The 27,005-nt window shown below is 44.5% G+C and overlaps 1 long non-coding RNA gene across 3 annotated transcripts in view; it reads right to left on the reverse strand.

Annotated features, from left to right (window-relative positions):
• Positions 1 to 405: 405 nt before the first annotated feature.
• The window catches only part of LOC125963359 (uncharacterized), a 200,571-nt gene continuing 173,971 nt past the window's right edge, over positions 406 to 27,005 (reverse strand). For 2 of the 3 annotated variants that reach the window (XR_007475221.1, XR_007475223.1), the window contains exon 7: positions 446 to 490. This is a non-coding gene — a long non-coding RNA (uncharacterized LOC125963359). Of the gene's footprint in view, positions 491 to 27,005 lie in introns of all 3 variants that reach the window. The other variant, XR_007475222.1, reaches the window with a different exon arrangement.

A 27,005-nucleotide genomic window follows, 5' to 3' on the forward strand; every position in this document is an offset into this window, starting at 1 on the left:
AACGCATACGCACTATTTGGCCAACCAAGCAAGCTTGCAAAGGAAATCTGCACTACAATGAAGTCTCACTTCCCCCCGGTCAAAAGGGCCATCTGAAAAAAGTGTAACATCCAGAAAGGCAGGACAGGCCATGGAGAAATGGAAGCCTTGTTATGCTGATGGGCGGGATGTAAATTGCCAACAGCCACTCTGGAGAAGTGTATGGTGTTTCCTGAAACATCTAAAAAACAAAGCAACAGAGCCTAGGGCACTTCCACTTATGGTCCTATAGCTTAGGGAAATTAAAAGCAAAAAGACACAGCCACCCAAAAGTTTGGGACGGCTCTGTGTATAAGAACCTCGTTAACGGTACAACTTCAATATCGCAGAAAGCAAAAAATGGATAAACAAGTTGTGGTACTTATGTACAATGCAATATCACTCAGCAATGAAATCTATGTCATCAGGCCCATAGCAGCACAATGAGTGGATTCAGGTATGATGATTCTAACTGAAATAAGTCACACAGAAAAAGAAACATCATAAGATATCACTAATACACGGAATGTAAACTTGGCTACACAGGAACTGGATTACAAAACAGAAGAGTGTCTCAAATTTAGAAAACCAACTTATGCTGGCTTAACGGGAAAGGTGAGTTGGGGTGCTGCATAAAACCAGAGATTGAAATGAGCACAGATAAAGTTCCTTAAGTCAAATATGGAATAGACAAGAGCTACTCCTTGCTCAACGATATGGACTCAACACCCCATATTAAACGCCTAAGAATGTACCTGACTAGTAAGTACCTTAAAACCTATGGATTGCTATGTCTCTGAAAGAGAATCAAGTGTGTGTATAGGGGCATAAACGCAGCAGTGATAGGATTGGAGAGGTTCGGTGAGCAAATGAAGACCCTTTGAAGTCATATTGCATGGTATCCATTCCACGGGTCTCAACTCTCCAGGTTTAAGGGATTCTTCCTTCAGCTAAAACATGCATGTGGAACCCAGAGTATGATCAACCGTGTGATCGGGAGACGTGTTGAAATATGTCTCAGTTTTCGTCCCCTGGTACTCGGGTGCAACATTCCAGATGCTTTACTAACACTCTCCCGACTTTGACAGTCAGTGCCTTTAACCTCCTGTTTGGCCCAGTTTGCAATTTCTGCGGAAGATGAACAGGAATAGGGAGAACCAATGAGAGACTAGCTGGAGGTGTCTGGACGGGCAAATTTAACTCTCATTTCCCACCAGGAAGAGGAATTCACCAAAGGCTCAGCGTGCCGTGCCAGAACCAGATTAGGGCCTGAAGCAATCCTGCGGTGTTGCGGCCAGCTCACAAGAAAGCGAGTTGAAGAAAGGAGCTCAGGGGCACTGTAATTCACAAACCTGCAGAGTTATAAATGACAGCTATCGTCCAAAAATATACTCAAGTAAGGCTGCCAAGAGGACTTGAAAGCGGGGCAGAATTGCAGGAAACCGATTTCAGGAGGTAGACTGGAATTGCATTGAAAGCATAGGAAAAGAGACAGAACGTCGACAATGATGCACTTGGCCAAAAAGGGCGTATGCGTTTTTTCCTGAATATATTCAGGAAAAAACGCATACGCCCTTTTTGGCAAACCAAGCAAGCTTGCAAAGGAAATCTGCACTACAATGCAGTCTCACTTCCCCCCGGTCAAAAGGGCCATCTGAATAAAGTGTAAAATCCAGAAAGGCAGGACAGGCCATGGAGAACTGGGAGCCTTGTTATGCTGATGGGCGGGATGTAAATTGCCAACAGCCACTTGGGAGAAGTGTATGGTGTTTCCTGAAACATCTAAAAAACAAAGCAACAGAGCCTAGGGCACGTCCACTTATGGTCCTATAGCTTAGGGAAATTAAAATCAAAAAGACACAGCCACCCCAAAGTTTGGGACGGCTCTGTTTACAAGAACCTCGTTTACGGTACAAGTTCAATATCGCAGAAAGTGAAAAATGGATAAAGAAGTTGTGGTACTTACGTACAATGCAATATCACTCAGCAATGAAATCTATGTCATCAGGCCCGTAGCAGCATAATGAGTGGATTCAGGTATGATGATTCTAACTGAAATAAGTCACACAGAAAAAGAAACATCATAAGATATCACTAATACACGGAATGTAAACTTGGCTACACAGGAACTGGATTACAAAACAGAAGGGGGTCTCAAATTTAGAAAACCAACTTATGCTGGCTTAACGGGAAAGGTGAGTTGGGGTGCTGCATAAAACCAGAGATTGAAATGAGCACAGATAAAGTTCCTTAAGCCAAATATGGAATAGACAAGAGCTACTCCTTGCTCAACGATATGGACTCAACACCCCATATTAAACGCCTAAGAATGTACCTGACTAGTAAGTATCTTAAAACCTATGGATTGCTATGTCTCTGAAAGAGAATCAAGCGTGTGTACAGGGGCATAAACGCAGCAGTGATAGGATTGGAGAGGTTCGGTGAGCAAATGAAGACCCTTTGAAGTCATATTGCATGGTACCCATTCCACGGGTCTCAACTCTCTAGGTTTAAGGGATTCTTCCTTCAGCTAAAACATGCATGTGGAACCCAGACTATGATCAACCGTGTGATCGGGAGACGTGTTCCAATATGTCTCAGTTTTCGTCCCCTGGTACTCGGGTGCAACATTCCAGATGCTTTACTAACACTCTCCCGACTTTGAGAGTCAGTGCCTTTAACCTCCTGTTTGGCCCAGTTTGCAATTTCTGTGGAAGATGAACAGGAATAGGGAGAACCAATGAGAGATTAGCTGGAGGTGTCTGGACGGGCAAATTTAACTCTCATTTCCCACCAGGAAGAGGAATTCACCAAAGGCTCAGCGTGCCGTGCCAGAACCAGATTAGGGTCTGAAGCAATCCTGCGGTGTTGCGGCCAGCTCACAAGAAAGCGAGTTGAAGAAAGGAGCTCAGGGGCACTGTAATTCACAAACCTGCAGAGTTATAAATGACAGCTATCGTCCAAAAATATACTCAAGTAAGGCTGCCAAGAGGACTTGAAAGCGGGGCAGAATTGCAGGAAACCCATTTCAGGAGGTAGACTGGAATTGCATTGAAAGCATAGGAAAAGAGACAGAACGTCGACAATGATGCACTTGGCCAAAAAGGGCGTATGCGTTTTTTCCTGAATATATTCAGGAAAAAACGCATACGCCCTTTTTGGCCAACCAAGCAAGCTTGCAAAGGAAATCTGCACTACAATGAAGTCTCACTTCCCCCCGGTCAAAAGGGCCATCTGAATAAAGTGTAAAATCCAGAAAGGCAGGACAGGCCATGGAGAACTGGGAGCCTTGTTATGCTGATGGGCGGGATGTAAATTGCCAACAGCCACTTGGGAGAAGTGTATGGTGTTTCCTGAAACATCTAAAAAACAAAGCAACAGAGCCTAGGGCACGTCCACTTATGGTCCTATAGCTTAGGGAAATTAAAATCAAAAAGACACAGCCACCCCAAAGTTTGGGACGGCTCTGTTTACAAGAACCTTGTTTACGGTACAAGTTCAATATCGCAGAAAGTGAAAAATGGATAAAGAAGTTGTGGTACTTACGTACAATGCAATATCACTCAGCAATGAAATCTATGTCATCAGGCCCGTAGCAGCATAATGAGTGGATTCAGGTATGATGATTCTAACTGAAATAAGTCACACAGAAAAAGAAACATCATAAGATATCACTAATACACGGAATGTAAACTTGGCTACACAGGAACTGGATTACAAAACAGAAGGGGGTCTCAAATTTAGAAAACCAACTTATGCTGGCTTAACGGGAAAGGTGAGTTGGGGTGCTGCATAAAACCAGAGATTGAAATGAGCACAGATAAAGTTCCTTAAGCCAAATATGGAATAGACAAGAGCTACTCCTTGCTCAACGAAATGGACTCAACACCCCATATTAAACGCCTAAGAATGTACCTGACTAGTAAGTATCTTAAAACCTATGGATTGCTATGTCTCTGAAAGAGAATCAAGCGTGTGTACAGGGGCATAAACGCAGCAGTGATAGGATTGGAGAGGTTCAGTGAGCAAATGAAGACCCTTTGAAGTCATATTGCATGGTACCCATTCCACGGGTCTCAATTCTCCAGGTTTAAGGGATTCTTCCTTCAGCTAAAACATGCATGTGGAACCCAGAGTATGTTCAACCGTGTGATCGGGAGACGTGTTCAAATATATCTCAGTTTTCGTCCCCTGGTACTCGGGTGCAACATTCCAGAGGCTTTACTAACACTCTCCCGACTTGGAGAGTCAGTGCCTTTAAACTCCTGTTTGGCCCAGTTTGCAATTTCTGCGGAAGATGAACAGGAATAGGGAGAACCAATGAGAGACTAGCTGGAGGTGTCTGGACGGGCAAATTTAACTCTCATTTCCCACCAGGAAGAGGAATTAACCAAAGGCTCAGCGTGCCATGCCGGAACCAGATTAGGGCCTGAAGCAATCCTGCGGTGTTGCGGCCAGCTCACAAGAAAGCGAGTTGAAGAAAGGAGCTCAGGGGCACTGTAATTCACAAACCTGCAGAGTTATAAATGACAGCTATCGTCCAAAAATATACTGAAGTAAGGCTGCCAAGAGGACTGAACGCGGGGCAGAATTGCAGGAAACCCATTTCAGGAGGTAGACTGGAATTGCATTTAAAGCATAGGAAAAGAGGCAGAACGTCCACAATGATGCACTTGGCCAAAAAGGGCGTATGCGTTTTTTCCTGAATATATTCAGGAAAAAACGCATACGCCCTTTTTGGCCAACCAAGCAAGCTTGCAAAGGAAATCTGCACTACAATGAAGTCTCACTTCCCCCGGTCAAAAGGGCCATCTGAAAAAAGTGTAAAATCCAGAAAGGCAGGACAGGCCATGGAGAACTGGGAGCCTTGTTATGCTGATGGGCGGGATGTAAATTGCCAACAGCCACTTGGGAGAAGTGTATGGTGTTTCCTGAAACATCTAAAAAACAAAGCAACAGAGCCTAGGGCACTTCCACTTATGGTCCTATAGCTTACGGAAATTAAAATCAAAAAGACACAGCCACCCCAAAGTATCGGACAGCTCTGTTTACAAGAACCTCGTTTACGGTACAAGTTCAATATCGCAGAAAGTGAAAAATGGATAAAGAAGTTGTGGTACTTACGTACAAGGCAATATCACTCAGCAATGAAATCTATGTCATCAGGCCCATAGCAGCATAATGAGTGGATTCAGGTATGATAATTCTAACTGAAATAAGTCAGACAGAAAAAGAAACATCATAAGATATCACTAATACACGGAATGTAAACTTGGCTACACAGGAACTGGATTACAAAACAGAAGGGGGTCTCAAATTTAGAAAACCAACTTATGCTGGCTTAACGGGAAAGGTGAGTTGGGGTGCTGCATAAAACCAGAGATTGAAATGAGCACAGATAAAGTTCCTTAAGTCAAATATGGAATAGACAAGAGCTACTCCTTGCTCAACGATATGGACTCAACACCCCATATTAAACGCCTAAGAATGTACCTGACTAGTAAGTACCTTAAAACCTATGGATTGCTATGTCTCTGAAAGAGAATCAAGTGTGTGTATAGGGGCATAAACGCAGCAGTGATAGGATTGGAGAGGTTCGGTGAGCAAATGAAGACCCTTTGAAGTCATATTGCATGGTACCCATTCCACGGGTCTCAACTCTCCAGGTTTAAGGGATTCTTCATTCAGCTAAAACATGCATGTGGGACCCAGAGTATGATCAACCGTGTGATCGGGAGACGTGTTCCAATATGTCTCAGTTTTCGTCCCCTGGTACTCGGGTGCAACATTCCAGATGCTTTACTAAAACTCTCCCGACTTTGAGAGTCAGTGCCTTTAACCTCCTGTTTGGCCCAGTTTGCAATTTCTGCGGAAGATGAACAGGAATAGGGAGAACCAATGAGAGATTAGCTGGAGGTGTCTGGACGGGCAAATTTAACTCTCATTTCCCACCAGGAAGAGGAATTCACCAAAGGCTCAGCGTGCCGTGCCAGAACCAGATTAGGGCCTGAAGCAATCCTGCGGTGTTGCGGCCAGCTCACAAGAAAGCGAGTTGAAGAAAGTAGCTCAGGGGCACTGTAATTCACAAACCTGCAGAGTTATAAATGACAGCTATAGTCCAAAAATATACTGAAGTAAGGCTGCCAAGAGGACTTGAACACGGGGCAGAATTGCAGGAAACCCATTTCAGGAGGTAGACTGGAATTGCATTGAAAGCATAGGAAAAGAGACAGAACGTCGACAATGATGCACTTGGCCAAAAAGGGCGTATGCGTTTTTTCCTGAATATATTCAGGAAAAAACGCATACGCCCTTTTTGGCAAACCAAGCAAGCTTGCAAAGGAAATCTGCACTACAATGAAGTCTCACTTCCCCCCGGTCAAAAGGGCCATCTGAATAAAGTGTAAAATCCAGAAAGGCAGGACAGGCCATGGAGAACTGGGAGCCTTGTTATGCTGATGGGCGGGATGTAAATTGCCAACAGCCACTTGGGAGAAGTGTATGGTGTTTCCTGAAACATCTAAAAAACAAAGCAACAGAGCCTAGGGCACTTCCACTTATGGTCCTATAGCTTAGGGAAATTAAAATCAAAAAGACACAGCCACCCCAATGTATCGGACAGCTCTGTTTACAAGAACCTCGTTTACGGTACAAGTTCAATATCGCAGAAAGTGAAAAATGGATAAAGAAGTTGTGGTACTTACGTACAATGCAATATCACTCAGCAATGAAATCTATGTCATCAGGCCCATAGCAGCATAATGAGTGGATTCAGGTATGATGATTCTAACTGAAATAAGTCACACAGAAAAAGAAACATCATAAGATATCACTAATACACGGAATGTAAACTTGGCTACACAGGAACTGGATTACAAAACAGAAGGGGGTCTCAAATTTAGAAAACCAACTTATGCTGGCTTAACGGGAAAGGTGAGTTGGGGTGCTGCATAAAACCAGAGATTGAAATGAGCACAGATAAAGTTCCTTAAGCCAAATATGGAATAGACAAGAGCTACTCCTTGCTCAACGAAATGGACTCAACACCCCATATTAAACGCCTAAGAATGTACCTGACTAGTAAGTATCTTAAAACCTATGGATTGCTATGTCTCTGAAAGAGAATCAAGCGTGTGTACAGGGGCATAAACGCAGCAGTGATAGGATTGGAGAGGTTCAGTGAGCAAATGAAGACCCTTTGAAGTCATATTGCATGGTACCCATTCCACGGGTCTCAATTCTCCAGGTTTAAGGGATTCTTCCTTCAGCTAAAACATGCATGTGGGACCCAGAATATGATCAACTGTGTGATCGGGAGACGTGTTCAAATATGTCTCAGTTTTCATCCCCTGGTACTCGGGTGCAACATTCCAGATGCTTTACTAACACTCTCCCGACTTGGAGAGTCCGTGCCTTTAACCTACTGTTTGGCCCAGTTTGCAATTTCTGCGGAAGATGAACAGGAATAGGGAGAACCAATGAGAGACTAGCTGGAGGTGTCTGGACGGGCAAATTTAACTCTCATTTCCCACCAGGAAGAGGAATTAACCAAAGGCTCAGCGTGCCGTGCAGGAACCACATTAGGGCCTGAAGCAATCCTGCGGTGTTGCGGCCAGCTCACAAGAAAGCGAGTTGAAGAAAGGAGCTCAGGGGCACTGTAATTCACAAACCTGCAGAGTTATAAATGACAGCTATCCTCCAAAAACATACTGAAGTAAGGCTGCCAAGAGGACTTGAAAGCAGGGCAGAATTGCAGGAAACCGATTTCAGGAGGTAGACTGGAATTGCATTTAAAGCATAGGAAAAGAGGCAGAACGTCCACAATGATGCACTTGGCCAAAAAGGGCGTATGCGTTTTTTCCTGAATATATTCAGGAAAAACCGCATACGCCCTTTTTGGCCAACCAAGCAAGCTTGCAAAGGAAATCTGCACTACAATGAAGTCTCACTTCCCCCCGGTCAAAAGGGCCATCTGAAAAAAGTGTAAAATCCAGAAAGGCAGGACAGGCCATGGAGAACTGGGAGCCTTGTTATGCTGATGGGCGGGATGTAAATTGCCAACAGCCACTCTGGAGAAGTGTATGGTGTTTCCTGAAACATCTAAAAAACAAAGCAACAGAGTCTAGGGCACTTCCACTTATGGTCCTATAGCTTAGGGAAATTAAAATCAAAAAGACACAGCCACCCCAAAGTTGGGACGGCATTGTTTACAAGAACCGTGTTTACGGTACAAGTTCAATATCGCAGAAAGTGAAAAATGGATAAAGAAGTTGTGGTACTTACGTTCAATGCAATATCACTCATCAATGAAATCTATGTCATCAGGCCCGTAGCAGCATAATGAGTGGATTCAGGTATGATGATTCTAACTGAAATAAGTCACACAGAAAAAGAAACATCATAAGATATCACTAATACACGGAATGTAAACTTGGTTAAACAGGAAGTGGATTACAAAACAGAACAGGGTCTCAAATTTAGTAAACCATCTTATGCTGGCTTAAGGGGAAAGGTGAGTTGGGGTGCTGCATAAAACCAGAGATTGAAATGAGCACAGATAAACTTCCTTAAACCAAATATGGAATAGACAAGAGCTACTCCTTGCTCAACGAAATGGACTCAACACCCCATATTAAACGCCTAAGAATGTACCTGACTAGTAAGTATCTTAAAACCTATGGATTGCTATGTCTCCAAAAGAGAATCAAGCGTGTGTATAGGGGCATAAACGCAGCAGTGATAGGATTGGAGAGGTTCGGTGAGCAAATGAAGACCCTTTGAAGTCATATTGCATGGTCCACATTCCAAGGGTCTCAACTCTCCAGGATTAAGGGATTCTTCCTTCAGCTAAAACATGCATGTGGAACCCTGAGTATGATCAACCATGTGATCGTGAGACGTGTTCAAGTATGTCTCAGTTCTCGTACCCTGGTACTCGGGTGCAACATTCCAGACGCTTTACTAACACTCTCCTGACTTGGAGAGTCAGTGCCTTTAACCTCCTGTTTGGCCCAGTTTGCAATTTCTGCGGAAGATGAACAGGAATAGGGAGAACCAATGAGAGACTAGCTGGAGGTGTCTGGACGGGCAAATTTAACTCTCATTTCCCACCAGGAAGAGGAATTAACCAAAGGCTCAGCGTGCCATGCCGGAACCAGATTAGGGCCTGAAGCAATCGTGCGGTGTTGCGGCCAGCTCACAAGAAAGCAAGTTGAAGAAAGGAGCTCAGGGGCTCTGTAATTCACAAACCTGCAGAGTTATAAATGACAGCTATCGTCCAAAAATATACTGAAGTAAGGCTGCCAAGAGGACTTGAAAGCGGGGCAGAATTGCAGGAAACCGATTTCAGGAGATAGACTGGAATTGCATTTAAAGCATAGGAAAAGAGGCAGAACGTCCACAATGATGCACTTGGCCAAAAAGTGTGTATGCGTTTTTTCCTGAATATATTCAGGAAAACACGCATACGCCCTTTTTGGCCAACCAAGCAAGCTTGCAAAGGAAATCTGCACTACAATGAAGTCTCACTTCCCCCCGGTCAAAAGGGCCATCTGAAATAAGTGTAAAAACCAGAAAGGCAGGACAGGACATGGAGAACTGGGAGCCTTGTTATGCTGATGGGCGGGATGTAAATTGCCAACAGCCACTCAGAAGAAGTGTATGGTGTTTCCTGAAACATCTAAAAAACAAAGCAACAGAGCCTAGGGCACTTCCACTTATGGTCCTATAGCTTAGGGAAATTAAAATCAAAAAGACACAGCCACCCAAAAGTTTGGGACGGCTCTGTTTACAAGAACCTCGTTTACGGTACAAGTTCAATATCGCAGAAAGTGAAAAATGGATAAAGAAGTTGTGGTACTTACGTACAATGTAATATCACTCAGCAATGAAATCTATGTCATCAGGCCGGTAGCAGCATAATGAGTGGATTCAGGTATGATGATTCTAACGGAAATAAGTCACACAGAAAAAGAAATATCATAAGATATCACTAATACAAGGAATGTGAACTTGGCTACACATGAACTGAGTTACAAAACAGAACAGGGTCTCATGTTTAGAAAACCAACTTATGCTTGCTTAAGGGGGAAGGTGAGTTGGGGTGCTGCATGAAACCATAGTTTGAATTTAACACAGATACCGTTCCATAAGCCAAATATGTAATAGACTAGACCTACCCCTTGCTCAACAAAATGGACTCAACAATGAGGTATCACCTCATACCTGATAGAATGGGTATCATCAGAAATTCTACAAACAAAAATGTCCGAAAGGGTGTGGAGAAAAGGAACCCTCTTCCACTATTGTTGGGAATATAAATTGATACAGTCACTATGGAGAACAATATGGAGTTTCTTAAGAAACTAACAATAGAATTACCATATGATACAGCAATCCCAGTACTGGACATATACCCAGACAAAACCATAAATCAAAAAGAGACATTCACCGCAATGTTCATTGCCTCACTCTTTACAATATCGAGGTAATGGAAGCAACCTAAATGCCCACAGACAGACGAATGCATAAAGCTGTGGTACATATATAAAATGGAATATTACTAAGCCATGAAAAGGAATGAAATTGGGTCATTTATAGAGACGTCGATGGATCTAGAGACTGTCATACAGAGTGAAGTAAGTCAGAAAGAGAAAAACAAATCTTGTATATTCATGCATATATGTGGAACCTAGAAAAACTGTACAGATTAACCATTTTGCAAGGCATAAATAGAGCAAAAGATGTAGACAACAAATGTATGGACAACAAGGGGGGAAAGCTGTTGGGGGGGTGGTGGTGGGAGGAGTTGAGAGACTGGGATTGGCATGTATACATTTATATGTGTAAAATAGATAACCAATAAGAACCTGCTGTATAAAAATATAAAATAAAATTCAAAATTAGAAAGAAATAAAATTTAAAAAATAAAACAGAAAAAACAATTATTCCCTTCACATACATGTATTTATATGAATAAATTATTTCCATGCTTATATCTGTAAATACAAAAAAGAGGAATAAAATCTACCTTGAACCAAAAACGAAAAAGAGAAAAAAAACACAGAACCCACCAGTTCCACAGAGGAAAACCGTATCAGGGCACTTGCTCCAGTTGTAAACAATTCTGAAGTTGGTCAGTGGTGGGGAATCGTCTCCCATTCAGCCAGCAGCCCCCACGTAACAAGCGTCCTCACTGCAAAACTGGGGCACCGTGCCGAGGCATCTGTGAGTAAATGTGAGCTGAGCCCCAGACCAGTTGCTGCTGAACTATTCCCACCCGTCCCAGGTAAAACACCTGAATATATACAAGGACTTGAAAGCCTAGAGGAAGGGCCATAGAGCCACACGAGTGACAGCATGCCGGCCGACTTGGTGCCTGCAGGCCAGCCAGGATGGTCCTGGCCCTGGGTGCTCTTCTGGAAGATTTCCATTTCCCTGCCTGAGATACCCGTCCTGTCCCTGCCCCCACTGCATTTTTCCTTCCCCAGCTCTGCCCAGGGAGAAATTCCAGCAGCAGGTATGGGTGACACATCCTCTTCTTTAGCAGGTGGCAGCCTGGCAACTGCTGCAGAAAGTCCAGCAGAGCCCCACTAACACTGGGCACCCACAAAGCCGTGGCCTCTCACTCCCTCCCACCAGCCCAGCCCCGAGACTGCTGACAGGGCAGAGAAAATGGCGTCAGGCACGGCTGCAGGGGCTCTTGCTGCCTGGAGTGGTATTTATATTGATCTCAACACAGGCACAGATGGGGAGGGCTGGCCAGTACGGTAAGGCTGCCCAGGTCAGCCAATCATCACCCCTCAGGGGCTCACAATTGCAGAAAATGGAACTTGCTGAACCGGCCAGGTCCAAGGAACAGGTGTGGGATCCTGAGAGTCAGGATAGACAAGGGGCTGCAGCTTTGGCTTGTTTTCTAATCATTTTATCTGGCCCATGAGTGGGAGACAACTTCAAGAAAACCCTCTCCTAATGAGAGGAACCCAGGAGTCAGGGAGAGGAGGGGTGGGTGGTGGTTGGAGACAGAGGCCTGGTGCCCCGGGTGCAGTGGAAGTCTCTGGAAGACCAGGTGGAGGGAGGCCACACAGAGTGATGCCCAGGGTCACAGACCTGTCGCAGCTGCTGTTTGTTAGTTCAAGTCCTGCTCTGAGGTGCTCTGTGTCAGCTCTGAGCGACAGGTGAGCTGGGGGTGCTCTGCAATGAGGGCTATGTGCACGGTTCCTGTGTGCCCAGCCCTGCCACGGTACCTGCAAGGGTAGCTCTGTATCCTGGGAGGGGCCTGACCACGAGAGCCCCGTGGGCTGGGGTGGGGTTGGGGTACCTGCCCAGGTGAGCTCCATATTCTGGGATTGGTCTGACCACGAGAGCCCCATGGGCTGCTGGGGACCTGGTAAAGGATGTCAGGACAGTCAGTGAAGCCACCGAGGATATACCTCCAGCTGCTCCTAATTCCTACACCCTGCTGGTCATTCTACCAACCACCAGGACATGGTATTCCGTATTAGTCTTCAATGATGCCTTCTTTTGCATTCCATTAGTCCCAGAGTCACAAGAAATTTTGGCTTGTGAGTGGCAGGACTCAACATACAACTAAAACAATACTTCCGGGCCGTCTTGCCCCAAGGGTGCAAAAATTCCCACACCATCTTTGGGGAAAGCTTAGCTAAAGACCTAAAAGTTCTACCTCTGGAAAAGGAAACCCTCCTTCAGTACGCAGACGACATTCTGATCGCCAGCCCTACTAAGGAGGCCTCTGAACTACCAAGCCAATAAAGGATAGAAGTTGTCCAAGAAAAAGCTCAAATATCACAGACTGCGGTGACCTGCCTGGGCTTCATTCTCACAGAAGGTCGGAGAAGCCCATCCCAGGAAAGGGAAGAAACCATTTGCAGCCTTACCCCTTTCTAAAACTAGAAGACAGCTTAGGGGTTCCTGGGGAGGCCAGGGTTTGCTGCTTCTGGATCCCTAACTACAGTCTACTAGCTGGGCCTCTATATGAAACACTGAAAGGAAAAGATGATGATCCTTTTGAATAGAATCCAGAAGTGGCCTTTCAAGAATGGAAAGAGCAGTCAATTCAGACCCTTGCCCTGGAACTCCCTAATTTAGCTAAACCCTTTGACCTTTACATTCCCGGTGAAAGGTGAATCGCCATTGGAGAATTAGTGCAAAAACTGGGACCACTTGAAATGGAACAATGCAAGAATGCCATCCAGGTAGGATAAACTACGGTCACCAAGGGGCTTGGCTCACTGCCACATCTGGCCAAGATACTGGCGGTATCTAAAAACCTGGAAATCAGCAGCCCAAAAGGCCACCTCCCTCCTAAGGGAAAAGGACCCCACGTGGTGATCCTAACCACCAACCATGCCCTGAAGTTGCAGGGTTTGCTCCGTGGGCACACCAACCTCGAGTGAGGAGGCCCTCCAACTCCAACATCCAGAGAGATAACCGGGGGCAACAGGGCACCATGACGACTCGTGTGAACATCACTTGACCTGGAGTTTCTCTCATAAAACAACAAGAGTGTGTCCCAAAAGAGTAGACTACTGCTTGCAGGACTTACTGCACCCAGAGGGGAGCTAATAATCTTGGCGGGGGAACCGTATATCACACTGTCACCATAGAAAAGCCTACAGACACCGTGATGATGGTGGCCAATAAGACCGGCTGGACTCTTGTTTACTTCAAAAGGCTGTTGACTCAGTGGCCATCATGGTCCTTGATCACCACTGACCCTGGACTGTCTGGGAGTTGAGCGGGCAGGGCTCTGACACCTGGTGCTGTTTGTACGTTAATTCAGGGGCCTAATTGAAGAAAGCGCAGACTACTGGTCAGAGCATCTAGGCTGGCAGAAACGGTCAGCCTAAGGTGGCCGAACAAATGTGGGGCGGGGTGAAACCGGCCCCCACAGCGTCTCTGCACATCTCTTTCCTGGACCCTTAAAGGTCATTAGAATCTATAACACTTCCAATGCTGGTGCTCAGGTGGACGAGCAGGGAGGCTGGGGGCCTGGGGACAATCAACGTCACCTGGAGGCTGCTGGGGAGAAGCTCTGACCCTCGACCCCGGGTATGAGGGCTCCCAACTCAGCACTCAGCAGTTACAGAAGAAGGGTCTGCACCCTCAGCACTCCAAGAATGAGGAACGGGACAAAAGGCAGAGGAGGGGTTTGTCCCCAGCAAAGCACATTAAAAATCCCTGGGAGATAAAAATAGAATCTGGGCAATAAAGTCAAGTCTAACCTTTTTTATCCTTTGTGCTTTGTCTAATTTCATGTGCTCCTAGGGTCCCGCATGCAGAGGTTCCACACCCGGCACTTCAGACCAGAGTTCCTAGTGCAGAACGGCTGGGTCGACACCTCAGCTCCTGGGGCCCAGTGCAGACTCCGCGATATAGAGCCTGAGCTGCAGCCAACCCGGCCCTCGAGAGCTCCGCCCCCTCCCTCCCACTGACTCTGACAGGATCTCTACACAGCAGCCCAGCCCACAGCCCACGGGGTAGTGCATGCTCTCACCTCTCCATTCTCTGATCAAAATATAAAGTTTCCTTTGCTTGTGAACCAAACTCAGTCTCGATCTGTTGGCCCCAATGACACTGGGCAGGGGGACACTTGTTGGGGTCCACTCTGGAGGATCAGTAACAGAAATTGAGACTATTGTAACCTCAATGAACAGATGTGTGAGCCAAACTGTAGTTAACATAGAACAGTGTATAAGGCTCGGGTAAAATAAGATGTTTCTAACACTTCCATTTGATATTTCCATCACTTTATTATAAGCAAGTTCAGTGAAAAGGTTTGTCTTATTCGTCAGGTCAATATTAGAGAAACGAAGTGATTTCTTTCCAAGGATGTACATCTAATAATCTTGGTTAAAGCTTCAATCTTGTTTTAAATGCTTTTCCATTGAAAATGATACCTCTCTTTCAGCTCCCCCATTTCTGAGATGTATAAAATCTTATAATTTATTATTACCAAAGGGGAAAGGTGGGAGGAGGGATAAATTAACAGTTTGGGATTAACACATACACACTGCTATGTATAAAATAGATCATCAACAAGGAACTACTGTATAGCACAGGGAACTACACTCAACATTTTGCAATAACCTATAAGGGGAAATAATCTGAAAAAGAATAGATATTTTTATTGACATCATCTATCAATGACAGTTAAAGTGTAACCTAAGGGAAGCTGGTGGTGAGTGCTTCTGACCCTGAAGACTTCAATCATCTAAAGTTTGGACTCTGCCTACTTCCCAAGGCCCTTAATGAACATATGTGTAGCCGTAGCTTAACAAATTCCCCAGTTTGGGTTTCGGGGAGACACTGATTTTGAAAAAGCCCTGGTGTTCTCCTTACATGAATGGGACTCTTCCTACTGCTAAAACATGTCTGTCACACCCAGAGGATGGTATACCGTCTGATCGGGAAGAGTTTGGAAAAGGCATCTCATCTCCTCATCTCCTGGTGCTCGGGTTCACCCCTCCAGCGTCTTTACTAACAGTCTCCCCACTTGGAGAGGTCAGCACTGTCAACATCCTGTTGCGTACAGTTTGGAATTTGTCCAGAGGATGAAGCGGAAAGATGAGGAACAATGAGAGACAAGTCCTAGGTGTTCAGACAGGCACATGTCACTCTAATTTCCAATCAGGAAGACGAATTGACCAAAGGCTAGGGTTGCCCATGGAAACAGTATAGGGCTTGAGGAAATCCCGCTGCTTTGTGGCCAGTTCCCATAAACACAAGTTGAACAATGGAACTCAGGGGCAGTAAAATTCACGAAACTGCAGAGTTGAAAATATCCATCACTGAAAAATGTCTTGAGGAAAGTCAGAGAAGAGGACTTGTAAGCAAGGGAGAATGGCAGGAAAGGGATTTGAGGAGGTAGAAAGGACTCGCCATTAAGCACAAGAAAAGGAGCTGAACATTGCCAACATTGCAGTTGGCCAAAAAGGGTGTATGCGTTTTTTGTGTATATATTCAAGAAAAGGGCATACACTTTTTTAGCCAACCAAACAGGTGGGCACTGGAAGTCAATACTACAAAAGATATCACTTCGCATCAGTCAGAAGAGCCATCCTCATAAAGCGTAAACAACAGAAATGCAGGACAGGGCAAGGAGAAGAGGGAGCCCTGTGAGACTTATAGTGGAAATGTATATTGCCAACGGCCATTCTGGAGAAGTGTATTGTGTTTACTAAAGCATCTAAAAAATGAGCTACAGAGCATAGGGCACTTGCACTCATGGGCGTATATCTTGGGAAAAACAAAAATCGAGAGGACACAGGCACCCCAATGTTTACCCCCTCTCTGTTTAAAAGATCCTTGACTAGGATATAACTTAAATGCCTCTGGAGAGAAAAAATGGATAGAGATGTGGTACTTAGGTAGAGTGGAATATTATTCAGCCTGGAAATCAATGAAATATGGCCAGTTGTAACAACTCCGGAGGAGTTACGTATGATCATTCTAAGTGACATAATTCAAAAAGAAAAAGACACATATCATAAGATATCACTTAAAGGTGGAATCCAAAATGGCTACACATGAAATAAATTACAAAACAAAAACATAGTCAAATATGTAGAAAACACGCATAAGGCTGCTAAACGGGAAAGGTGGGGAGGGGTGAGGCATCATCCAGGAGGTTGAAATTAGCAAAGATACCATTCCAAATACCAAACTGATAATCAACAAGACCTACACGGTAGCTAAAAGAACTGCACTCAGCACACTCAAGTCACCGGAAAAGAATATATACGACTGGTAAGAATCTGAAAAAGAATTTACTGATGTCTCTCTGTACGTGAATCAAGTGGATGTACAGCAGCAAGAAACAGAGCTTTGAAAATCAGCTGTAACCAATATAGTAATAAATTGAAAAAAATAAACGACAGAGAGACAGAGAAAACCTCTTACAACTTTTCCTCAGGGATGGTGATGCAACATGGATTGAACACATCTAGACCCACAGCAGGATGAGACATAAGGCTGGAAACTGTTTGCACTAAGAGAAATGTGAGGTTGGGTGAGGAAATGCACACCCTTTAAAGTAATACTACCTGGTACCCATTCAATGGGTCCCAAATCTGCAGGTTCAAGGGATCTTCCTACAGCTAAAACATGCATGGAAAACCCAGAGGACTGTACACCATGTGATCGGGAGATGTGTCTAAAATGCAGCTCATTTATCCTCTCCTGGTGCTCCTGTTCACCATTCCAGCCACGTTACTTAGAATCTCCCCACTTGGAGAATCAGCACATTTCAACTTCTGTTTCACACATTTTGCAAATTGTGAGGAGGATGAACGGGAAGAGGGGGAACCAATGAGAGAATAGTTGTAGGGGTTTGGACGGGCACATATCACTCTAATTTCCCATTAAGAATAAGAATTGAAAAAAGGCTCAGCCCGCCTCGCCGGAGCCAAAATAGGGCCTGAAGCAATCCTGCGGGTTTGAGGCCAGCTCACAAAAGAGCAACTTAAAAAATGGAGCTCAGGGTCACTGCAATTCACAAACCTGCAGAGTTATAAATGAAAACTAACGTCCAAAAATATGTTGAGGTAAGGCAAAGAAGAGGATCTGAATGCAAGACAGAATTGCAAGAAACAGATTTCAAAAGATAGATTGGACTCGTCTTTAAAGCACATGAAAAGCGGCAGAATTTCGACAATGATGCAGTTGGCCCAAAAGGGCGTATGCGTTTTTTCCTGATTATACCCAGGAAAAAACGCATACGCACTTTATGGGCAACGAAGCAAGCAAGCAATGAAAATGTGCACAACAAAGAAGTCTCATTTCCCACCGGTCAAAAGGGCCATCCTAAAAAATTGTAAAAACCAGAAATGCAGGACAGGCCATGGAGAAGAGGGAGCCTTTATACGCTGATGGGCAGTGTGTGAACTGCCGAGAGCCACTCTGGAGAAGTGTATGGTGGTTCCTAAATCATCTAAAAAACAGAGCTACAGAGCATAGGACACTTCCAATCATGGGAGTATATCTAGGGAAGTCTAAAAATCAACAAGACACAAGCACACCACAGTTTAGGGCTACTCTGTTTACAAGAACCTCAACTTCAGTACACCTTAAATATCCCAGGAAAGAGAACAATGGATAAAGAAGATGTGGTACTTATGTACAATGGAATATCTCTTCACCATGAAATCAATGTAATAAGGTTAGTAGAAGGATAAAGAATGGATTTAGGTCCGATAATACTACTTGAAATAAGTCAAACAGAAAAAGAAACATATCATAAGATATCACTTATAGAGGGAGGGTAAATATGGCTGCACAAGAAATGAATTACAGAACAGAACAGTGTCTCACATTTAGAAAACACACTTATGTCAGCTTAAGGGGAAAGGAGAGGTGGGGTGATGCATAACCAGAGTTTGAAATTAGCACAGATACCGTTCAATAAACCAAATAGATATTAGACAAGATCTACACCTTGCTCAATGAACTGGCCTCAACACACCCTATACACCGCAGAGAAATATATCTGAGTAATAAGAATCTTAAAACCCATGTATTGATATATCTCCATAAGGGAATCAAGTGTGTGCAGAGCGGCACAAACACAGCAGTGAAAATGAGCTAAACCCCATTATAGAAATAAATTTTAAAAACAAAACACAGAAACAATGAAAGAGAGAAAAATTCTTACAAAATTTGCTCAGGGGCTGTGATGCAACCTGGATTGACCACATATAAACCCACAGCTGGATAAGACATAAGGCTGGACACTTGGGGATGAGAGGATTGGTGAGCTTTGGTGAGCAACTGCCAAAAGTTTAATGCAATACTTCATGCTACTCATTCCAAGGGTCCCAACACTCCAGGTTGAAGGGAATCTTCCTACAGCTAAACCATGCTTGGGAAACCCAGCGACTGGTATACCATATGATCGGGAAAGGTTTCTAAAATGCACCTCATTTTTCCTCTCCTGGGACTCCGGATCGACATTCCAGCCGCTTTACTAACAACATCCCCACATGGAGAGTCAATGCCTTTAAGTTCTGGTATCGCACAGTCTGCAGTTAGTGCGGAGGATGAATGGGAATAGGCGGAACCAGTGAGAAACTAGCTGTAGCGGTTTCAATGGGCACATGTCACTCTAATTTCACATCAGTAAGAAGAATAAACCAAAGGCACAGCAAGGTGCCCCAGAAGAAGAATAGGGCCTGAAGGAATCCTGTGGTTATGAGGCAAGATCACAAAAATAAGAGCTGAAAAATGGAGCTAAGGGCCACTGCAATTCAAAAACCTGCAGAGTTATAAAGGCCAAGTATTTTCAAAAAATATATTGAGGTAAGGCTATGAAGAGGCATTGAAAGCAAGGCAGAATTGCAGGAAACCGATTTCAGGAGGTAGACTGGAATTGCATTTAAAGCATAGGAAAAGAGGCAGAACGTCAACAATGATGCACTTGGCGAAAAAGGGCATATGCGTTTTTTCCTGAATATATTCAGGAAAAAACGCATACGCACTTTTTGGCCAACCAAGCAAGCTTGCAAAGGAAATCTGCACTACAATGAAGTCGCACTTCCCCCCGGTCAAAAGGGCCATCTGAAAAAAGTGTAAAATCCAGAAAGGCAGGACAGGCCATGGAGAACTGGGAGCCTTGTTATGCTGATGGGCGGGATGTAAATTGCCAACAGCCACTCGGGAGAAGTGTATGGTGTTTCCTGAAACATCTAAAAAACAAAGCAACAGAGCCTAGGGCACTTCCACTTATGGTCCTATAGCTTAGGGAAATTAAAATCAAAAAGACACAGCCACCCCAAAGTTTGGGACGGCTCTGTTTACAAGAACCTCGTTTACGGTACAAGTTCAATATCGCAGAAAGCGAAAAATGGATAAAGAAGTTGTGGTACTTACGTACAATGCAATATCACTCAGCAATGAAATCTATGTCATCAGGCCCGTAGCAGCATAATGAGTGGATTCAGGTATGATGATTCTAACTGAAATAAGTCACACAGAAAAAGAAACAACATGAGATATCACTAATACACGGAATGTAAACTTGGCTACACAGGAACTGGATTACAAAACAGAACAGGGTCTCAAATTTAGAAAACCAACTTATGCTTGCTTAAGCGGAAAGGTGAGTTGGGGTGCTGCATAAAACCAGAGATTGAAATGAGCACAGATAAAGTTCCTTAAGCCAAATATGGAATAGACAAGAGCTACTCCTTGCTCAATGAAATGCACTCAACACCCCATATTAAACGCCTAAGAATGTACGTGACTACTAAATATCTTAAAACCTATGGATTGCTATGTCTCCGAAAGAGAATCAAGCGTGTGTACAGGGGCATAAACGCAGCAGTGATAGGATTGGAGAGGTTCGGTGAGCAAATGAAGACCCTTTGAAGTCATATTGCATGGTACCCATTCCACGGGTCTCAACTCTCCAGGTTTAAGGGATTCTTCCTTAAGCTAAAACATGCATGTGGAACCCAGAGTATGATCAACCATGTGATCGGGAGACGTGTTCCAATATATCTCAGTTCTTGTCCCCTGGTACTCGGGTGCAACATTCCAGACGCTTTACTAACACTCTCCCGACTTGGAGAGTCAGTGCCTTTAACCTCCTGTTTGGCCCAGTTTGCAATTTCTGCGGAAGATGAACAGGAATAGGGAGAACCAATGAGAGGCTAGCTGGAGGTGTCTGGACGGGCAAATTTAACTGTCATTTCCCACCACGAAGAGGAATTAACCAAAGGCTCAGCGTGCTGTGCCGCAACCAGATTAGGGCCTGAAGCAATCCTGTGGTGTTGCGGCCAGCTCACAAGAAAGCGAGTTGAAGAAAGGAGCTCAGGGGCACTGTAATTCACAAACGTGCAGAGTTATAAATGACAGCTATCGTCCAAAAATATATTGAAGTAAGGCTGCCAAGAGGACTTGAAAGCGGGGCAGAATTGCAGGAAAGCGATTTCAGGAGGTAGACTGGAATTGCATTTAAAGCATAGGAAAATAGGCAGAACGTCGACAATGATGCACTTGGCCAAAAAGGGCGTATGCATTTTTTCCTGAATATATTCAGGAAAAAACGCATACGCCCTTTTTGGCCAACCAAGCAAGCTTGCAAAGGAAATCTGAACTACAATGAAGTCTCACTTCCCCCCGGTCAAAAGGGCCATCTGAAAAAAGTGTAAAACCCAGAAAGGCAGGACAGGCCATGGAGAACTGGGAGCCTTGTTATGCTGATGGGCAGGATGTAAATTGCCAACAGCCACTGGGGAGAAGTGTATGGTGTTTCCTGAAACATCTAAAAAACAAAGCAACAGAGCCTAGGGCACTTCCACTTATGGTCCTATAGCTTAGGGAAATTAAAATCAAAAAGACACAGCCACCCCAAAGTTTGGGATGGCCCTCTTTACAAGAACCTCGTTTACGGTACAAGTTCAATATCGCAGAAAGTGAAAAATGGATAAAGAAGTTCTGGTACTTACGTACAATGCAATATCACTCAGCAATGAAATCTATGTCATCAGGCCCATAACAGCATAATGAGTGGATTCAGGTATAATGATTCTCAATGAAATAAGTCACACAGAAAAAGAAACATCATAAGATATCACTAATACACGGAATGTAAACTTGGCTACACAGGAACTGAATTACAAAACAGAACAGGGTCTCAAATTTAGAAAACCAACTTATGCTTGCTTAAGGGGAAAGGTGAGTTGGGGTGCTACATAAAACCAGATTTGAAATGAGCACAGATAAAGTCCCTTAAGCCAAATATGTAATAGACAAGAGCTACACCTTGCTCAACGAAATGGACTCAACACCCCCTATTAAACGCCTAAGAATGTACCTGATTAGTAAGTATCTTAAAACCTATGGATTGCTATGTCTCCGAAAGAGAATCAATCGTGTGTACAGGGGCGTAAACGCAGCAGTGAAAGGAGTGGAGAGGTTCGGTGAGCAAATGAAGACCGTTTGAAGTCATATTGCATGGTACCCATTCCACGGGTCTCAACTCTCCAGGTTTAACGGATTCTTCCTTCAGCTAAAACATGCATGTGGAACCCAGAGTATGATCAACCGTGTGATCGGGAGACGTGTTCCAATATGTCTCAGTTTTCGTCCCCTGGTACTCGGGTGCAACATTCCAGATGCTTTACTAACACTCTCCCGACTTGGAGAGTCAGTGCCTTTAACCTCCTGTTTGGCCCAGTTTGCAATTTCTGCGGAAGATGAACAGGAATAGGGAGAACCAATGAGAGACTAGCTGGAGGTGTCTGGACGGGCAAATTTAACTCTCATTTCCCACCAGGAAGAGGAATTAACCAAAGGCTCAGCGTGCCGTGCCGGAACCAGATTAGGGACTGAAGCAATCCTGCGGTGTTGCGGCCAGCTCACAAGAAAGCGAGTTGAGGAAAGGAGCTCAGGGGCACTGTAATTCACAAACCTGCAGAGTTATAAATGACAGCTATCGTCCAAAAATATACTGAAGTAAGGCTGCCAAGAGGACTTGAAAGCGGGGCAGAATTGCAGGCAACCGATTTCAGGAGGTAGACAGGAATTGCATTGAAAGCATAGGAAAAGAGGCAGAACGTCCACAATGATGCACTTGGCCAAAAAGGGCGTATGCGTTTTTTCCTGAATATATTCAGGAAAAAACGCATACGCACTATTTGGCCAACCAAGCAAGCTTGCAAAGGAAATCTGAACTACAATGAAGTCGCACTTCCCCCCGGTCAAAAGGGCCATCTGAAAAAAGTGTAAAATCCAGAAAGGCAGGACAGGCCATGGAGAACTGGGAGCCTTGTTATGCTGATGGGCGGGATGTAAATTGCCAACAGCCACTCGGGAGAAGTGTATGGTGTTTCCTGAAACATCTAAAAAACAGAGCAACAGAGCCTAGGGCACTTCCACTTATGGTCCTATAGCTTAGGGAAATTAAAATCAAACAGACACAGCCACCCCAAAGTTTGGGACGGCTCTGTTTACAAAAACCTCGTTTACGGTACAAGTTCAATATCGCAGAGAGTGAAAAATGGATAAAGAAGTTGTGGTACTTACGTACAATGCAATATCACTCGGCAATGAAATCTATGTCATCAGGCCCGTAGCAGCATAATGAGTGGATTCAGGTATGATGATTCTAACTGAAATAAGTCACACAGAAAAAGAAACATCATAAGATATCACTAATACACGGAATGTAAACTTGGCTACACAGGAACTGGATTACAAAACAGAACAGGGTCTCAAATTTCGAAAACCAACTTATGCTTGCTTAAGGGGAAAGGGGAGTTGTGGTGCTGCATAAAACCAGATTTGAAATGAGCACAGATAAAGTTCCTTAAGCCAAATATGTAATAGACAAGAGCTATTCCTTGCTCAACGAAATGCACTCAACACCCCATATTAAACGCCTAAGAATGTACCTGACTAGGAAGTATCTTAAAACCTATGGATTGCTATGTCTCCGAAAGAGAATCAAGCGTGTGTACAGGGGCATAAACGCAGCAGTGATAGGTTTGGAGAGGTTCGGTGAGCAAATGAACACCTTTTGAAGTCATATTGCATGGTACCCACTCCACGGGTCTCAACTCTCCAGGTTTAACGGATTCTTCATTCAGCTAAAACATGCATGTGGAACCCAGAGTATGATCAACCGTGTGATCGGGAGACGTGTTCCAATATGTCTCAGTTCTCGTCCCCTGGTACTCAAGTGCAACATTCCAGACGCTTTACTAACACTCTCCCAACTTGGAGAGTCAGTGCCTTTAACCTCCTGTTTGGCCCAGTTTGCAATTTCTGTGGAAGATGAACAGGAATAGGGAGAACCAATGAGAGACTAGCTGGAGGTGTCTGGATGGGCAAATTTAACTCTCATTTCCCACCATGAAGAGGAATTAACCAAAGGCTCAGCGTGCTGTGCCGGAACCAGATTAGGGCCTGAAGCAATCCTGCGGTGTTGCGGCCAGCTCACAAGAAAGCGAGTTGAAGAAAGGAGCTCAGGGGCACTGTAATTCACAAACCTGCAGAGTTATAAATGACAGCTATCGTCCAAAAATATACTGAAGTAAGGCTGCCAAGAGGACTTGAAAGCAGGGCAGAATTGCAGGAAACCGATTTCAGGAGGTAGACTGGAATTGCATTTAAAGCATAGGAAAAGAGGCAGAACGTCCACAATGATGCACTTGGCCAAAAAGGGCATATGCATTTTCTCCTGAATATATTCAGGAAAAAACGCATATGCCCTTTTTGGCCAAACAAGCAAGCTTGCAAAGGAAATCTGCACTACAATGAAGTCTCACTTCCCCCGGTCAAAAGGGCCATCTGAAAAATGTGCAAAATCCAGAAAGGCAGGACAGGCCATGGAGAACTGGGAGCCTTGTTATGCTGATGGGCGGGATGTAAATTGCCAACAGCCACTCGGGAGAAGTGTATGGTGTTTCCTGAAACATCTAAAAAACGAAGCAACAGAGCCTAGGGCACTTCCACTTGTGGTCCTATAGCTTAGGCAAATTAAAATCAAAAAGACACAGCCACCCCAAAGTTTGGGACGGCTCTGTTTACAGGAACCTCTTCTGTAGCACAAGTTAAATATGCCAGATAGCAAATAATGGATAAAGAAGTTGCGGTACTTACGTACAACAGAATACCTCTCAGCAATGAAAACTATGTCACCAGGCCCGTACCAGCATAATGAGTGGATTGAGGCACGGTGATTCTAAGTGAAAAAAGTGACACAGAAAAAGAAACATCATAAGGTATCACTAATACACGGAATGTGAACTTGGCTACACATGAACTGAGTTACAAAACAGAACAGGGTCTCAAGTTTAGAAAACCAACTTATGCTTGCTTAAGGGGGAAGGTGAGTTGGGGTGCTGCATAAAACCAGAGTTTGAATTTAGCACAGATACCGTTCCATCAGCCAAATATGTAATAGACAAGACCTACCCCTTGCTCAACAAAATGGACTCCACAATGAGGTATCACCTCACACCTGATAGAATGGGCATCATCAGAAAATCTACAAACAAAAAATGCTGGAAAGGGTGTGGAGAAAAGGAACCCTCTTCCACTATTGTTGGGAATATAAATTGATACAGTCACTATGGAGAACAATATGGAGTTTCTTAAGAAACTAACAATAGAATTACCATATGATACAGCAATCCCAGTACTGGACATATACCCAGACAAAACCATAAATCAAAAAGAGACATTCACCGCAATGTTCATTGCCTCACTCTTTACAATATCGAGGTAATGGAAGCAACCTAAATGCCCACAGACAGACGAATGCATAAAGCTGTGGTACATATATAAAATGGAATATTACTAAGCCATGAAAAGGAATGAAATTGGGTCATTTGTAGAGACGTCGATGGATCTAGAGACTGTCATACAGAGTGAAGTAAGTCAGAAAGAGAAAAACAAATCTTGTATATTCATGCATATATGTGGAACCTAGAAAAACTGTACAGATTAACCATTTTGCAAGGCATAAATAGAGCAACAGATGTAGACAACAAACGTATGGACAACAAGGGGGAAAGCTGTTGGGGGGGTGGTGGTGGGAGGAGTTGAGAGACTGGGATTGGCATGTATACATTTATATGTATAAAATAGATAACCAATAAGAACCTGCTGTATAAAAATATAAAATAAAATTCAAAATTAGAAAGAAATAAAATTTAAAAAATAAAACAGTAAAAACAATTATTCCCTTCACATACATGTATTTATATGAATAAATTATTTCCATGCTTATATCTGTAAATACAAAAAAGAGGAATAAAATCTACCTTGAACCAAAAATGAAAAAGAGAAAAAAAACACAAAACCCACCAGTTCCACAGAGGAAAACCGTATCAGGGCACTTGCTCCAGTTGTAAACAATTCTGAAGTTGGCCAGTGGTGGGGAATCGTCTCCCATTCAGCCAGCAGCCCCCACGCAACAAGCGTCCTCATTGCAAAGCTGGGGCACCGTGCCGAGGCATCTGTGAGTAAACGTGAGCTGAGCCCCAGGCCAGTTGCTGCTGAACTATTCCCACCCGTCCCAGGTAAAACACCTGAATATATACAAGGACTTGAAAGCCTAGAGGAAGGGCCATAGAGCCACACGAGTGACAGCATGCCGGCCGACTTGGTGCCTGCAGGCCAGCCAGGATGGTCCTGGCCCTGGGTGCTCTTCTGGAAGATTTCCATTTCCCTGCCTGAGATACCCGTCCTGTCCCTGCCCCCACTGCTTTTTTCCTTCCTCACCTCTGCCCAGGGAGAAATTCCAGCAGCAGGTATGGGTGACACATCCTCTTCTTTAGCAGGTGGCAGCCTGGCAACTGCTGCAGAAAGTCCAGCAGAGCCCCACTCACACTGGGCCACCCACAAAGCCGTGGCCTCTCACTCCCTCCCACCAGCCCAGCCCCGAGACTGCTGACAGGGCAGAGAAAATGGCGTCAGGCACGGCTGCAGGGTCTCTTGCTGCCTGGAGTGGTATTTATATTGATCTCAACCCAGGCACACCTGGGGAGGGCTGGCCGGCACGGTAAGGCTGCCCAGGTCAGCCAATCATCACCCCTCAGGGGCTCACAGTTGCAGAAAATGGAACTTGCTGAACCGGCCAGGTCCAAGGAACAGGTGTGGGCTCCTGAGAGTCAGGATAGACAAGGGGCTGCAGCTTTGGCTTGTTTTCTAATCATTTTATCTGGCCCATGAGTGGGAGACAACTTCAAGAAAACCCTCTCCTAATGAGAGGAACCCAGGAGTCAGGGACAGGAGGGGTGGGTGGTGGTTGGAGACAGAGGCCTGGTGCCCCGGGTGCAGTGGAAGTCTCTGGAAGACCAGGTGGAGGGAGGCCGCACAGAGTGATGCCCAGGGTCACAGACCTGTCGCAGCTGCTGTTTGTTAGTTCAAGTCCTGCTCTGAGGTGCTCTGTGTCAGCTCTGAGCGACAGGTGAGCTGGGGGTGCTCTGCAATGAGGGCTATGTACACAGTTCCTGTGTGCC

This window comes from Orcinus orca, unplaced genomic scaffold (genome assembly GCF_937001465.1).
Source record: "Orcinus orca unplaced genomic scaffold, mOrcOrc1.1 scaffold_34, whole genome shotgun sequence".
In the NCBI taxonomy this organism is placed as follows: Eukaryota; Metazoa; Chordata; class Mammalia; order Artiodactyla; family Delphinidae; genus Orcinus; species Orcinus orca.